The sequence below is a fragment of the Staurois parvus genome, unplaced genomic scaffold (genome assembly GCF_062004578.1).
Source record: "Staurois parvus isolate SC_StPar_1 unplaced genomic scaffold, SC_StPar_1.0 ptg000354l, whole genome shotgun sequence".
Lineage (NCBI taxonomy): Eukaryota > Metazoa > Chordata > Amphibia > Anura > Ranidae > Staurois > Staurois parvus.
The window spans coordinates 1,428,044-1,444,542 of record NW_028318150.1 but is presented as its reverse complement, the minus strand read 5'-3'; positions in this window follow the sequence as shown (position 1 = coordinate 1,444,542).

The following is a 16,499-nucleotide window of genomic DNA, read 5'->3' as shown; positions in this document are numbered from 1 at the left end:
ATGAAAGTACATGTCTTTAGAAATATTTCTTTGCCTTCCTTAGCCATTTATGGTGTACTACACATTTGGGTTTGCAGCCCCAATCACTATACAAAGCCTTAGTTAGAGAGCTCTCACTAGATCAATGTTTCTGGGACTCCCCACTCCCGCCAGAAACAGAAACTCAATGGAGAACATGGGCAGAAGACTTGATTCATCTTGAAGATCTCAGTATTTTCAGAACCTATATGCTAGTATCACTAACATTTACAGCGCAAAGAGAAGCGTATGTCTTTTCTGATGCTTCTACTGTGGTGATAGCAACTGTAGGTCATAGACAGTAATGATCAATGTCATGTAGGCTTTATTATGGGCCAAAGTAAACTAGCCCACGCAGTGCCACATTTAGAGTTACGTGCACCAGTTTTGTCAGTTGTGCTAGCAGAAATGATTCTTGCAGAAATGGACTTTGAGCCCGATGCAGTTAAATTTTGCACTGACAGCAACATTTTGTTAAGCTGTATTCACAGTACCTCCTGAGGATTTTATGTGTATGTCTCAAACAGCGTAATTTGAATTAGAAAATCCACTCAACGAGGTCAGTTGCATTATGTTACCCCTAGTCAAAACCCAGCAGAACCAGACTAGTTCAAACAGCTCACCTGAAACACACCAACTGGTTCTCATGCCTAGATTGTTTTTCATCATACAGATACAAGCGAGCCACCTGAAGCCGAGGTATGTGACCTCATTAAACCAAATTCTGACTGTGAGATCGTGACAGCCTTGGCAACTAAAGTGCATGAACACTGGTTAGGCTCACACAGATTTCTCAGATTCTCAAGTTGTAACTCTTTGGTGAGAGGTAAAGCAAAATTGACTCACATTAATAAATCCTTTTCCAGCAGCACTCAAAAAGATATATGTAAAGGTTGGCATTGTTGCAAAGTACTGACGTCCATCCGATTTCTTGCAAGCAGAAATGGTCCATTTCAAATCTGTCCAGCAAGTTTTTGGAAAAGATAAATTCTCTATTGAATGAAGAAAAAAATCACAGATCAAAGCTCAGTCAAATGTTTCAATCCAATAATCAATAAAGATGGACTAATCAGAGTAGGAGAGCATTTGTATAATGAGACATGGTGCAGAATGGGAAACACCCACTTGTAATTCCAGCCAACCATCACATAGCCACTCTTTAAGTCAGACACTACCATAAGTTTGCAAAATAGAGGCTAAAATCATAAATCGGGATTGCTGAAGTATATATCTAACCTGTCTCAGATTTAGTAGTCCTTTTCCAGAATAAAGAGTTACCTAGTTAAATGTTACAGTAATGCAAAGATATATAGTAATGATATACAGTATATTTATACTGGGGGGGGGGGGGGTGTTCTGTAAATCATCATTGTGTTGAGTAGGGAGCCATTAATTGGGTGTTCACTGCAACTGCACTTGTTTTTATTATTCCCATCAACAAGAACAGGTAGTGTCTCATGTTTGTTAAGAATAAAGATTTCCCATAAACCACTGCACCTATTCCAGCTTTTAGAAGAACACCAGTGAAGGTCTCCTCCGTTCTCCCTTTAATGCACATATGCCTGTAAGTTCTTTTATTGTGTTTGTTAAAGTCACATACATAGCTAGATCACATTTCAATGTATTCAATATGATTTGTAGATAGCTGTTTGTAAGAAATGGGCACATTGTATGTATGCATTTGTGAGAGACATATTTACAAGCATATTGTAACTTCAGTTTATGTGATCGTATTGCAGTTTTACAGAACTATTCATAGAAGTAAATTCAGTTTTAGAATGAAACACAACACTGCTTGTCAGTTTTGTTAGCTAGCTGCCGGCTAACTGTTAGTAGAACAGCACGCTACTCTTATAAGTGGTCAGTGAGGTAATCGAAAAGCTCGCAATCATTATTAGATGGGGCAGAAACAGGAAACAATATGTTTTTGAGTTTTTATGTAATTTAATGAAACTCACAAAGCAGAACTGCAGGAAAAAGTTTTTTTTTTTTGTTTTTGCTTTGCGCACTCCAAAAGTCAAGCAAGTTACCTCTAATGATGACAATCCTAGGTGGAAATGGGCACTATTTACTGTAAAAATCATTATCTTTGATGCCAGAAACTACAGGTAGTGCTTTTCTTATGACCATATTGCTGAGAGCTCTGGTCCTTTACCTGCCCCTCATATCCTCACGTTAATTCACAGAACACCTTGTATTCTGTGAACAAACCATTTTGTGGATAGAAAGGGAGGGTGAATGACAGGCACCTTTCTTTGTATGAAAGCCAGAGCTCTCAGCCTTAGGGCCTGAAGAAGAGTGCTCCTCATAATTTCTAGTGGCAAAAGAGAAGTGCAGTATATTGTGATAATCAGTGCTTAGGATAATTGTCATTATAGGTATCTTGTTGGATTCGGGGTGTTTGCAAAAAATAAACAGTTATATTTTACACTTATTGCAGATATAAAAAACACATTTAACCTCCCTGGAGGTATTCCCGAGTGTAGCTCGGGGTAAAATTTCAGCACCACAAGTGGTAACCCCAAGCTACACTCAGGAATATCTTGCAGCTGCTCCGGGATCCCTTCTGCAGTTACCTTGTCCTGCGCTCCCGCGATGTCCCCCCTTGCAGTGTCCCTGGCAATGTCCTCCAGCCGATGCCGGCATCTGTCTTCCGTGTTCCGTTCCCTGCGACGTCAGGATGTACGTGGGACGGAACTGGTGGGAAATTTGAAAATTGTAAAAGTGACATTCACTAAATACACTAAAATCACATAGTAAAACATTACTGTATCAAACCATTTCACATACATTTTGTCCCGAGTGCTTTGTCCTGTGCCCTGCCTGCATTTTTACTGTTCTTTCTGCCTTGAAACTGAAAAAAGTCCATGGCATCCAAAAAGCGTCCCTTTAGGTCAAAACCAGCTAGAGAACAGCGATAGTAAATTAGAACCACTTGCAGAATTGAGTGATAATGATTCTTGGGGAAATTCATCATCAGACACAGAAAATGATTTTGCGACTTTGCTCACTGATGTGCGAACTTGGCACTCTATTTATTATTATTATATTATTATTTTTTATGATTATTTATTCAATTATAATTTATGATTTCGTGTTTCAAATTTTAACATACCCGAGATGTTTACTAGACTCTTGTTCGGACAGATCTCAGTGAGTTATTCCTAAAAATTACAGGCCTACAATAAAAAAAATACATATTTCCATGCAAAAAAATTTACCGCTTTGAGCACATAAATATGGACATAATCAGACCGCTAGGGAGGCTAACAGTCTGGTTAAGAGAACAAAAGGGAGCAAATAAGAGTAGTTGATTGTTAGAGGTTGCATACTGATATTTATAATGGTCTAAAGGTATAGTTATGTATAGGTGAATGCTGAGAGCAAGAATTTTAGCTGCATCATTTCTAATTTTTGACCATTGCTAGGAAAGCAAGCCAAAATCAAGTAAAAGCATTTCCTGGAGCAAGGAAGTAGGATGGGTATATAAATTCCATCTATGTGCCATTTTTCAATTATCAGTTATAACCCTTTTACTATTACCATCAAAAGGATTCCAGTTACCACAGCACCACTTCCAACTGAACAGTTCAGTAATCCTTACAGCAGCAGCATTTCCCCTTCTGCTGTAAGCTCATGAATTTATAATAGAACTGTTCAGCAGACTCTGCTGAATAAAAGAATAGCTATTATTAGTGACTGATAGTGATAAGCCGAACACCCCCCTGTTCAGTTCGCGGTTGAACATTCAAACCTAACAAATGTTTGACCGTGAACCTTGAACCCAGGGGACAATTCACTAAGTGATATCTTACCGCATCCGAGTATACAATAAAATACCGTACAGCATTTTTCTGAAAAAAAGTTGGCATCCATTAAAAAAAATGCTACTTAAATACCACATGAGTTATTTTATTAAGTCATGCAATATTTTAGTAGTGAAAACATATGTTAATGTTTCAGCGGGGTTCCCCACTGACAGCTAAATGTAAAAAGAATTGCAAGCATTTAAAAATTTAGCAAAAAAACAGCGTGAGATTCCCCCCATCCATTCCAAGCCCTTTGGGTCTGTTATGGATTTTGAGGGGAACCCTGCACACCAAAATTTAAAAAAATTGGTGTGGGGTCCCCTCCAAAATCCATACCAGACCTTTATCTGAACATGTAGCCTGGCAGGTCAGGAAAGGAGGGAGGATGAGCAAGTGCCTCCTGAACCATACCAGACCACATGCCCTCAACACGGGGAGGATCTTTGGAGCACCTTGTCCCCATGTTGATGAGGACAAGTGCCTCTTCCCCACAACCTTGGCCTGTGGTTGTGGGGGCATGTGGGTGGGGGGGCTTATCAGATTCTGGAAGCCCCTTTTAACAAGGGGGTCCCCAGATCCTGCCCCCCCATGTGAATGAGTATGAGGTATATGCAGGGGCGGACTGACAACTCATGGGGCCCCCGGGCAAAAGGTGATCATGGGGCCCCTGTGTCCTCCAGGAAGTATGTCGTTGTCTCCACCAGGGGGCACTGCTACATGGCCATGAAGCTTCTTGACCCATGTCAGCATCACAACCCACATTTGTACCCCTTTGATGTTCTTACCAGTCAGGAATCAGTCATTTTGACTTTACACATTACCAGGAGCTCTGGTCTGGAGCCTCTCTACTACCACACATCACATTGGGAGATGAATTCCCATTTGCGACCTCTTGTTACAAACATCTTGCTGTGTTTCAACTGATTCGCATGGTGTTTCAAGATGCAGGCATGATGACCCTTTAATATTCAGAGAGTAAAAATCCATAAATGTCTGAAGAACAATGTTGCCTTCCAACAGGGACCTATTTAGACCCCTGATATTTCACCGAGGTAACCCTCTACATCAAAAAAAGGCCTTGAAGAAAAAGAAAAGAACTTGGGAGGCTACATTCATCTCTCCTAGCTTCGCCAGGCATTGTTTAACCGCTTCCCATCTGCCCTAAAGCAGATATACTGCTACAGGGCAGCACAGGTGCGCAAAATCATATATATATATATATATATATATATATATACACACACACGATTTCACATTTCCCGCCCGGTAGTAGAATACATTTTGGCCTAAATTTATGATGAAATTTGATTTTTTTTATTTTTATACATGTTTAATAGCAAAAAGTCAAAAATATTGTTTTTTTTTCTCAAAATTGTCGGACTTTTTTTATAGTGCAAAAAATAAAGAACACACAGGCAATCAAATACCACCGAAAGAAAGCTCAATTTGTGAGAAAAAAAATATGTAAATTTAATTTGGGTGCAGTGTTGCATGACTGCGCAATTTTCAGTAAGCAGCATCGTAACGCAAAAGATGGCCTGGTCAGGAAGGGGGGTAAATCATCAGGAGAGCAAGTGGTTAAAATGCGTATATAGAGCATATTGGTGTACCTGATCATTGCTTTCTCATGGTGATTATTTAGAGGTTAGGGCACTGGTTTAACACGAACTGATACATCGTTCTTATGTCAAGAATTTCTTAAGTTTATTAAGTGTGAATTACAGTGTTATAGATATTGAACAAGGTTCATTGGTATTCTAATAGATTAATTTCTATGCCTGCTGATTATGAGATGCCCTGTCAGTAAAACATATTATCAGAAGTTACTGTGCAATGACCTGCCTATTAACATAGATTGATAAAATGTTAGGTGCTATCGTTTAGGACACACAAATCATAGAACTGCATTTAAATTTTAAAATTTATAACTATTTCATAACAAATGTTAATCAAGGGAACATTTTCTCTGGCATGCAAAAGACATGTAAGGTGAAACAAAGTAATATCACAAATTATTAAGAACATATTCCAATGTTCAACATTAACATATTGATCAAAATCCCTAATTGGCATGAATAAATTTTATGAAAAATACTTTGCGGCTTGAAATATTAAGATACACAGTAATCTAATGCAAATTTAATACCAACTTCATAGTGACACATCCAGACACCTTAGAAAGCCTTCCAAAAGTTGGATTAAAGTAGAAATCCAGGCCAAACCTATCTACTCTTTAAAATATTCCCTCCCCTCTCCTAACACCTATGCTGACTAACCTGTGTAAGAAAGATCTGTATACTTACCTTTTATCGGCCTGCACTGGTTACATGATCTGGCCCCGCAGTGTCAAACTGCAGGGAAGAGGAGGGAGTGCCAACAACGGATGGGTCATGGGAGCCTATGGGTGATGACTCTACTCCCAGCTGTTGTTGAGCTGCTTTCTCCTCTCCCCTGCAGCTGCTGCTGGCTGACACAGAAGCCTAAAGATTGGCAAATATATACATATTTTTTACTGGTTCCTCAGCATAGGTGTGAGAAAGGTGGAGGAAGAATTTTTAAGAGCATTTTAAGACTAGTTAGGCTTAGTCTAGAATTAACTTTAAGATCATACTGAGCAATAGGCACGTACGTTAAAGTTAAGCTATTCGCAAAATAAAAAATGACATATATGATGCAGTCTCTATATTTAGTTAGTATATGATAGCCCCCTACAACATATTTTTTTAAATCTGTAGATTTTGCCAGTAGATTTGGTATTTTTCCACTAGGGTGAGAGTCCTTTTTTTTTAAAATTAAATCAGGCAGCACTGTTGTTATCCTGTGGTCAAGGTAGTCTTATATGAACATGTATTTTTAAATGGACTGAAGTTTAGATAGGACAGTGTGAACATACCAACATCGAAGAAAAATATATTTTAAATATATTTTAAAAATATTCTTCCCAAATATATTAACTAAAATGGTGTAGCGCTAATATATCCTCTGATGTGAGCGGCATTGCAAGATTATCCAGTGGTTGGAGGGAGTACAGGAGGAATACTGACACTAATGAGGTTATCCAGTGTGGTCATCTGTCGTATGACGCGGTAGTTCCTGTGAGGAAAGTGGTTGATCCTTTGAGTGAGCTGGCCTGTGTGGTCACTATAAGGAGGTGAGGGGGCACTCAGGCCATTTAAGGATTTTTTCACTATTGCTGGCTCAAGTTTCACTCTCACGAGTTGCTGTTTAATCGTGTTCACAAGAAGTTCGTCCGAGTGGATTTTTGTATGGACTGACCATATATATCACCTATTGTTTGCTGTGAATAAGTGGTTTTGTTACGCACATCACCTTGTATTTATTGTTTCCCCCTAATTAGGGGTTGCACTTTATATTTATATTCATATTTATTTGTTAATGGTCTATATGTTCCCTTGATATAGGGGGTCACTTTATTCACTGACTGATATCACTATTTTATTTGATCCCCAAGTTGGGGATGGGGGGGGGGTTTTGCTTGTATATTCTTTTCACTGTTTTTTTCACAGGTTTTACACTTGTTTGTTTATCACGAGTGATTTATTTATTTATTTATATGCATATTTTTTAACATATAATTATTTTTTTGGTATATGTACAGGTATGTAGTTATATATTAGCGCTACACCATTTTAGTTACTTCATTTTGTGTTCACTTATTGGTATAAGGAGTAGGGTGTTAGCAGCTTAGGTTAGGGATATCCATTGAAGCGCAGGAGGATTTTTCTATTTTCCCAAATATATTGCCATATATTTGAAATACTACAATTTTGGCCATATTCAATATATTTCAAAATATATTTCAATATATATATATATATATATATATATCAGAGGCGGACTGACAACTCATGGGGCCCCCAAGCAATAGGGGATCATGGGGCCCCTGTGTCCTTGCCCAAACTCAAAAAAGCCTATGAAAAAGGAACCAGGGGCATCTTATGGGGCCCCCTACTGACCCTGGGCCCTCGGGCAGTGCCCTAGTTTCCAAATGGTCAGTCTGCCCCTGATATATATATATATATATATATATATACTGCATGTTGAAATGCGTCTTTAAAAATACAAATCTATTTTTGGAATGCATTTACAAATATATGTACAAATATATGTTAAAATTACTTTTTTTATATGTTAAAAAAATCTGAAGAGCATATTTAAAAATATATATTTGTTTAACTTATCCTTGAGATTTTTTTAACATATAAAAAAAGTCATTTTAACATATATTTTTACATATATTTGTAAACGCAAAAAATTGAGATTTGTATTTTTAAAGACATACAGTATATTTGAAATGTATTTTTTAAAATATTTTTCACATATTGTGTAATAAAAACACATTTCAACATGCAGTATATATATATATTTATTGAAATATATTTTGAAATATATTTCAATATATTGAATATGGCCAAAATTGTAGTATTTCAAATATATGGCAATATATTTTGGAAGAGTATTTTTAAAATATATTTAAAATATATTTTTCTTCCATATGGGTAGTTACATTGGTCCAACTTCTTCAGTTTGGACAGTAGGCACCTCTGCTACAGTGATTGCTGGAAGCTTCTAGTCCCGTGTTGAGTGGCTGCCTGCTGGTTACACAGCAGGTCACTCGTTTGCCACATACGCAATTCAGAGAACACTTTGCATTTTCACAATGAATGCAAAAGGTTCTTTGATTGGATGAGGTGGAGATTGCGAAAGCTTGCCCTGCCTCTCTGCCTTGTCCAATCAGAAAATACTTACCATTTATTTTAAAAAATGCAAAGTGTTCCCCGAATAGGGCCCATACTGAGCAAGCAACCTTTTATGCTCAGAAAGCAGCAGAACTTTTTTTCAGAAAAAATGTTTAAATCATATGACAGTTAAACCACTTGTTGGTGTTATAAGGTTTTACCATGGCCTCTTTTGCTGGACAGTTTGGTCTTTAAAATCTCTTTCACATTAGAGTTTGGAAAGCAGTGACTTGTGTCACTCCCTTACTGGCTGGATGAGTGAGATGTCAAACCCTTGCTCAGAAAAAAAGGGCAGAATGTAAATCAACAGTTGAAGAATGATACTTTCCTCATCTGGCCAGCAAGGGAGCAACACATACAGACAGTGTTTCCCTGCCTTCCTGTGTGAAATTGCTACTGGTAAGTTCTCACCAGTGACAGTGAGAGAAAAGTAATGTACGTTGTATCTAGTGACTGGATCAACGGGTAATGAAACTAAGAAAAATTGGGGATGGAAGAAAAAAATAGCTGTGCTAATGCTATTGACAGACTGTAGGTTGAAAAAAGACACTAGTCCATCTAGTTCAACCAATAAAAAACAAAACATACCATATATGTAATTTTCAATTTTGCCCATAGCTTCACTTTAACTGTTTTATAACTACTGCTTTAAAGGCTAAAGGAGGCCATAGATGGATGAAATCTTGAAATTCGATCCATCTAGGGGCAAGCTGGGGTTATTGAAGTCGATCCATTGATCAGCTTCAGTAAAACCAGCCTGTCAGATTTTTTGCATTCAATTACTGCCGACTTTAGCTGCTAGCACTGATCATTATGTTCTGCCAGTAGGGAAGGCTCCCTGCCAGCAGAACACAATAGATCTGCGGTAAGGATTCCCCCATCAGCACTGACTGTTGATCAGGGAATTAAGCAATTTTCTTTCCTCCACCTGTGATGGAGGGAAAGATAATTGTATAATCTATGGCTTGCCTAAGTTCACCTTTCTGTAAGTATGTAATGTATGTAACATGTTCAGCATCCCTCCAAATTCCCCCTCTCTGTGACAGTTGGTGGAGGGTCTTTTCCCCACACCTGCTGTCACAATTTGTAAACAGCAGGTGGGGCTCCTCCCACACAGCCACGTCATTCATTCATAGAGTTCTGTGAATGAATAAACTACAAGCAAATGGCTTGTAGTTCTCAATGAACTGAAAGGGCACTGATGAATGCTCTCACAGTTCATTGATTTTCCCGGTGTTTTCAATGAACTGCAAGGACACTGATTAACGATCTTGTAGTTCATTGATTTTCTTGGTTTTCAGTATCTGCCTGCCTATATAAGAGGTGTGGGTAGACAGCTGATCCTGAGAGCCTGCAAGAGCCTGAAATTGCACTCGTAATCTGCTGGCTGCGGATGCAATACTCTGCAAGCTCCTTAGAAAAAAAATAATAAATGCTAATTTTTTTATGTGCAAAAAATGTGCATTTATTTATTTTTTTAATAAAAAATTAACTCATCCTTTAAAATGACATTTTACACATTTACCAAGTGGGCACAGGTTGGCTCACTAAGACTGTGACCAGTGATTTGATGCATGTTCTAAAATTGTTTCTCTCCTAGAGGTGGCCCATTGTATGGGAAAAAAACAACTCTTCTATTCATAGCCAGAAATTCAGTGGGCAGGATGATAGATATGACAATTGTTATCTCTTATTCCATAGAGTCACAGTATGACTTCTTCTGTTGTTTTGCTCCTGATCTAGAATCTCTTCTTGAACATCCAGCACCCTTATTGTCACTCTCCATCAGTAATTAAGCTTACAATCACACAAAAGTGCATTTCTACTGGAATGTATTAATAGTTATAAAAGAACTACAGTACTGTTTCAATGTAGAAGCAATTATGGCCCCATGAAATATTCACAAGTGACTTTCACACTTTATACTTCGTCAAAGTGAACATCACTTTGGCACCATGAATAAGAAATAAGTACTTTTAGTTCCTACAGACAGAAGATAAATAGACCTTGCTCTACATTTTGAGCAATAGCTTGGCAAATAAAGTTACATTTGTTTTCCATCAATCTGTATTAGTGGTTTTTGTTACTGTGCCAATTTTGTGCATATGATGTAGTTTCAATATTTGAGCATTTTTTTATTACGGCATTTTTTTTGTACACAGCTGTGGCCATTGAATATTTCAGTTACTGCTAGCGTATGCAAATTGGTCATATTGCTAGATAAGAAGTGTATTGCTAGCGCATGTCTTCTAGAAATAGCCTTTTAGTGTATTAAGGCTAGGGATGAGCTTTGGGTTAACAATGTGTCCAACCCTAAGCCAACCTTTCTTTACAAACAGTACCCAACATGGAAGGAACTGTCATTTAGCAGCAATAGTGTGCCACTTCAAATGCTGATTTAAGGTATCTTAAAGCATATCATTTGAAAGAATTATGTATTTTTAATGGTGCCCTTTAAGCCCCATTAAAAGACCATCTAATTTGACAAAGAAGGACTTTGAGAGAGGGGTAAGAGTTTGTCAAAAAAAGTAGAAGAACTTAGGCAGGTAGATCATCTTTATCAAATTTACACAGGCAACAGGTCTGAGAGGCACAGAAGACCATTTACTTTGGAACTGAGAGAGCAATGGGAGGAGATTGGCAGCGAGATAGGAGGAGAGGTCATGTTGCACTTCCACTCCCAGGTACTTAAATTTGGTAACTGTTTTTAGTGGAGCGAAGGGTACAGTAGGGGAAATTTCAGCAGTAAGAGGGAATAAAAAGATCTATCCCACTTAACTCTGAAACTGGAATAAATCCCAAAGGTATCCATAATCTCTAAAGCTGCTCGCAAAGAGGATGAATGATCCCCTAAGTTTATTAAATGTTTATTTGCAAAATAAAAAATGGACATTTAATATAACTAACAAAAATATAACATTGTACCTTTAAAGGACATTTGTCATTATGCAGATTACCAGTGTATGAATTTGCTCATGATGACTGCCACTCTCTGACTACTGGACAGCATTTGGTAAGCAGGGAATAGAAGTTCTTATTGGAGCTTTTCAGATGGTGTGATTTAGTACTGAAACCCTTTGGTCATTTTCAAATAAGAAAAAAAAAACATTTCTAAGCAGTATGTACATAGAAAATTACTACAAAACAAAGTTACAGCAGAATATATCAGGTGTCAGAACTGTCATTAATAATGTTGATATATTCCCCTAATTATCTACCTCTGTACACCTGTGACCTTTAATTAGACGTGAAATTTGTTCATTTCTTCATGTCTTTGCAATGGCCTATTAGAGAATCTTCAAAATATGCTAAATAGTGTCGGGGGTTTTTCTGTGCATTTTATATACACAATGAAGGACTCCAGGGTAAAGGTGTGTGTGTTTGTAGCCAGAGATTTTATGCTAATATCTTTGTACCTCTAGTAGAGCAGTTTAACAGTCCCGATCCTGCTTCTGTAAAAGGGCTGCTCATATGTATCCCAAAATAAATTTCCAGGGGCTTATTCACTGATATGGCAACCTTTGCATCAGAAAATAATCTTAAATTGTTGCTCATAGAAATGTATTTGGGTTGCCTGTCAATTCTGGTCCAGCTACTGACCTGAAAAAGTGTACGGATGAGGCATTCTCACTTTACTTGCTGCATGCTTGTTTTGGATAAACGACTTAGAAAGTACTCAAGCCAAGACAGCCAGGCCAAGCATTTTCAAAAAGAAGGTCAGTAATGCTGGCCTACACATTTCTTTCAACACAGTTTCTTTTAAGGCATTTGTGAGGCAGAGTCTAGAGAAACACTGTAACGGAGGATAACGTCAAGAACCAACACTTACAAATTGTTTTTATTGGGTTTTTTTTGTACTAGCTTCGACATCCCTGGACATTTCGGGGTAAAAACATGAGGGATTGCAGAGAAAATCTCAAGATTCTTTGTAGAATAAGAACAAGGCAGCCAGATCTTGAATGTAAAACTATATAATCTATTAATGACTTTGCATTAACTGGTTCCCCTCTCATACCTGTAACCCCCTATAGACGTACAGCAGATTTTGCATTTCTACTGTGGGCCTGTATTTGGCAATAACTCTGTAATTACTTAAATGGGAACTTCAGTTAAAAAAATAAAAGCCACCACTACCAATACTGTAGTTGCTGAATTTTATTAAAAAGACATTTACCAGTCCAGAGATACAGCTCTGTCTTTGGCTGTGCTAGTGCTTTGCTGGTCTTTGGGTCCCCAGAGCCACCACATTGACCCTTGCTCCCCACTGCGTATGCGCAGGCACTTTCCAAATGGTACCACACCATACTGGGACCTGTGAAGTGTCTTAAGAGGTTGAAAAAGGTGTGTGTGTGGGGGGAGGGGGAACAACTAGGTACATTAGGTATAAAATGGCCAAAACTAGGCTCCAGCTCCCTAAAAAAAAACCTACAATACACACAAAGAGGTGGGGGGGGGGGGGTGGAGGACAGTCAATGGAACTTCCTTTGTAACGCCCTCCAGGTTAGCTAGATAGACTTATGATTTAAATATAAAACGAGCGCTGGATATAAATGCAAAGAGCAGCTAGCATGAAAGGCAAAACCCCTAAACCTTCTGCGAAACATATAAATTTAGCATGCAGCGATAAAGAAAACAGTATTAAAATCCAAATGGGAAAAAAAAAAAAATCTCAGTGCATTATTGATAATGTATCACAAATGTATCGTAATCTCTATGGTGGGTGAAATAACCCAAAAACCGTAATGAAGCTCTTAGCAAGTAAGTATAGTAATAAACGGCACACTGGGATTTATACAAGTGCATAGTGAAGTGACAGTCAGTCATCAATATTCAGTTGACATCCGTGATATTGGTGGTATGGTGAACAAGTGTAGAATTCACTAACCAGAGAGCGCATAATAAAGCCCATTTGAGTGATTAAACCAACTCCTGGTCATCCGCATCTAAGCATCTGGAACACCGGGTCATCTGGTGGGCATCAGCAGGATCCACAGTGCACCATCAGGGTTTCCAGGTAACAGGAGTGCCATCAAATGAACACCAGGGGGAGCCAACACTTGCAGATGTCATCAATGGTCTCCTTAGAAAGGAAGGTTCATAACAAAATGAAAGTGAGGGAAGCTGCCCTCAGTGACATACCACGTGGTTTTCTTTCTTAATACTGTTATTCTACACAAAGTGTGAGTGTATATTTTTTCATATTTGTTATATCCTGATCTGATTAAAGCAGTTTTGCACTATGGAAATCTTTGTGCTTGGGCTCATTTTGTTATGAACCTTATGTGCCTCCCACTTGTTAAGGGACTAAAAGTAATGGGACGATTGGCTTCTCAGCTGTTCTATGGCCAGGTGTGTGTTATTCCCTCATTATCCCAATTACAATGAGCAGATAAAAGGTCCAGAGTTCATTTCAAGTGTGCTATTTGCATTTGGAATCTGTTGCTGTCAACTCTCAAGATGAGATCCAAAGAGCTGTCACTATCAGTGAAGCAAGCCATCATTAGGCTGAAAAAACAAAACAAACCCATCAGAGAGATAGCGTGGCCAAAACAACTGTTTGGAACATTCTTAAAAAGAAGAAACACACCGGTGAGCTCAACAACACCAAAAGACCCGGAAGACCACGGAAAACAACTGTGGTGGATGACCGAAGAATTCTTTCCCTGGTGAAGAAAATACCCTTCACAACAGTTGGCCAGATCAAGAACACTCTCCAGGAGGTAGGTGTATGTGTGTCAAAGTCAACAATCAAGAGAAGACTTCACCAGAGTGAATACAGAGGGTTCACCACAAGATGTAAACCATTGGTGAGCCTCAAAAACAGGAAGGCCAGATTAGAGTTTGCCAAATGACATCTAAAAAAGCCTTCACAGTTCTGGAACAACATCCTATGGACAGATGAGACCAAGATCAACTTGTACCAGAGTGATGGGAAGAGAAGAGTATGGAGAAGGAAAGGAACTGCTCATGATCCTAAGCATACCACCTCATCAGTGAAGCATGGTGGTGGTAGTGTCATGGCGTGGGCATGTATGGCTGCCAATGGAACTGCTTCTCTTGTATTTATTGATGATGTGACTGCTGACAAAAGCAGCAGGATGAATTCTGAAGTGTTTCGGGCAATATTATCTGCTCATATTCAGCCAAATGCTTCAGAACTCATTGGACGCCACTTCACAGTGCAGATGGACAATGACCCAAAGCATACTGCAAAAGCAACCAAAGAGTTTTTTAAGGGAAAGAAGTGGAATGTTATGCAATGGCCAAGTCAATCACCTGACCTGAATCATGCATTTCACTTGCTGAAGACAAAACTGAAGGGAAAATGCCCCAAGAACAAGCAGGAACTGAAGACAGTTGCAGTAGAGGCCTGGCAGAGCATCACCAGGGATGAAACCCAGCGTCTGGTGATGTCTATGCGTTCCAGACTTCAGGCTGTAATTGACTGCAAAGGATTTGCAACCAAGTATTAAAAAGTGAAAGTTTGATTTATGATTATTATTCTGTCCCATTACTTTTGGTCCCTTAACAAGTGGGAGGCACATATGCAAACTGTTGTAATTCCTACACCGTTCACCTGATTTGGATGTAAATACCCTCAAATTAAAGCTGACAGTCTGCAGTTAAAGCACATCTTGTTCATTTAATTTCAAATCCATTTTGGTGGTGTATAGAGCCAAAAATGTTAGAATTGTGTCGATGTCCCAATGTTTATGGACCTGACTGTATTTTTTTTTGTTGTTTGTTTGTTTTTTTACTTTTTAAGGTTGATTTAACAGACAGCATCTGCAGATTAAAGTTCATTCTTTTGATCTGCAGATGAATGAAACAGAGTAGAGTATGTCTGTATCTCTTCCTCTCATTTATTTCTGAATAGTGTTGATAAACACAGTTCATTTTTTGACAAGATGAGTTTCTAGAGCTGTTGCATGCACCAAGCAACTCCCGGCTTCATCTTCAGAGCCACAAATCGCTGGTAATTGGGCAGGAGAGTTGTGACAGAGGGTTGCATGGAGTCAACCAACTTCTGGCACCTGTGAACAGGTATTCCAGCCCAGGATGATTGGACTACATTCCACAGTTCTTCTCTATTTCTTGGTTTTGCCTCAGAAACTGCATTTTTGAAGTCACCCCACAAGATTAAGATTATTGGATTAAGATCTGGGGATTGGGCTGGCCACTCCATAACGTCAATCTTGTTGGTCTGGAACCAAGATGTTGCAAGTTTACTGGTGTGTTTGGGGTCATTATGTCTTGTTGGAACACCCATTTCAAGGGCATTTCCTCTTCAGCATAAGGCAGCATGACCTCTTCAAGTATTCTGATGTATTCAAACTGATCCATGATCCCTGGTATGCGATAAATAGGCCCAACACCGTAGTATGAGAAACATCCCCATATCATGATGCTTGCGCACCCATGCTTCACTGTCTTCACAGTGTACTGTGGCTGGAATTCAGTGTTTGGGGGTCGTCTGACAAACTGTCTCCGGCCACTAGACTCAAAAAGAACAATCTTACTTTCATCAGTCCACAAAATGTTGTGCCATTTCTCTTTAGGCCAGTCAATGTGCTCTTTGGCTTCACATAGGTGTCTTCTAATTGTAACAGTACTCACAGGTAACTTTAGACCTTCTTTGATCTTCCTGGAGCTGATTGTTGGCTGAGTCCTTGCCATTTTGGCTATTCTTCTATCCATTCGAATGGTAGTTTTTCGCTTTCATCCACGTCTTTCAGGTTTTGGTTGCCATTTTAAAGCATTTGCGATCATTTTAGCTGAGCAGCCTATCATTTTCTGCACTTCTTTATATGTTTTCCCCTCTCCAATCAACTTTTTAATCAAGGTACACTGTTCTTCTGAATAATGTCTATAATAATTTCCTCAGAATTTCAGAGAGAAATGCACTGTAACC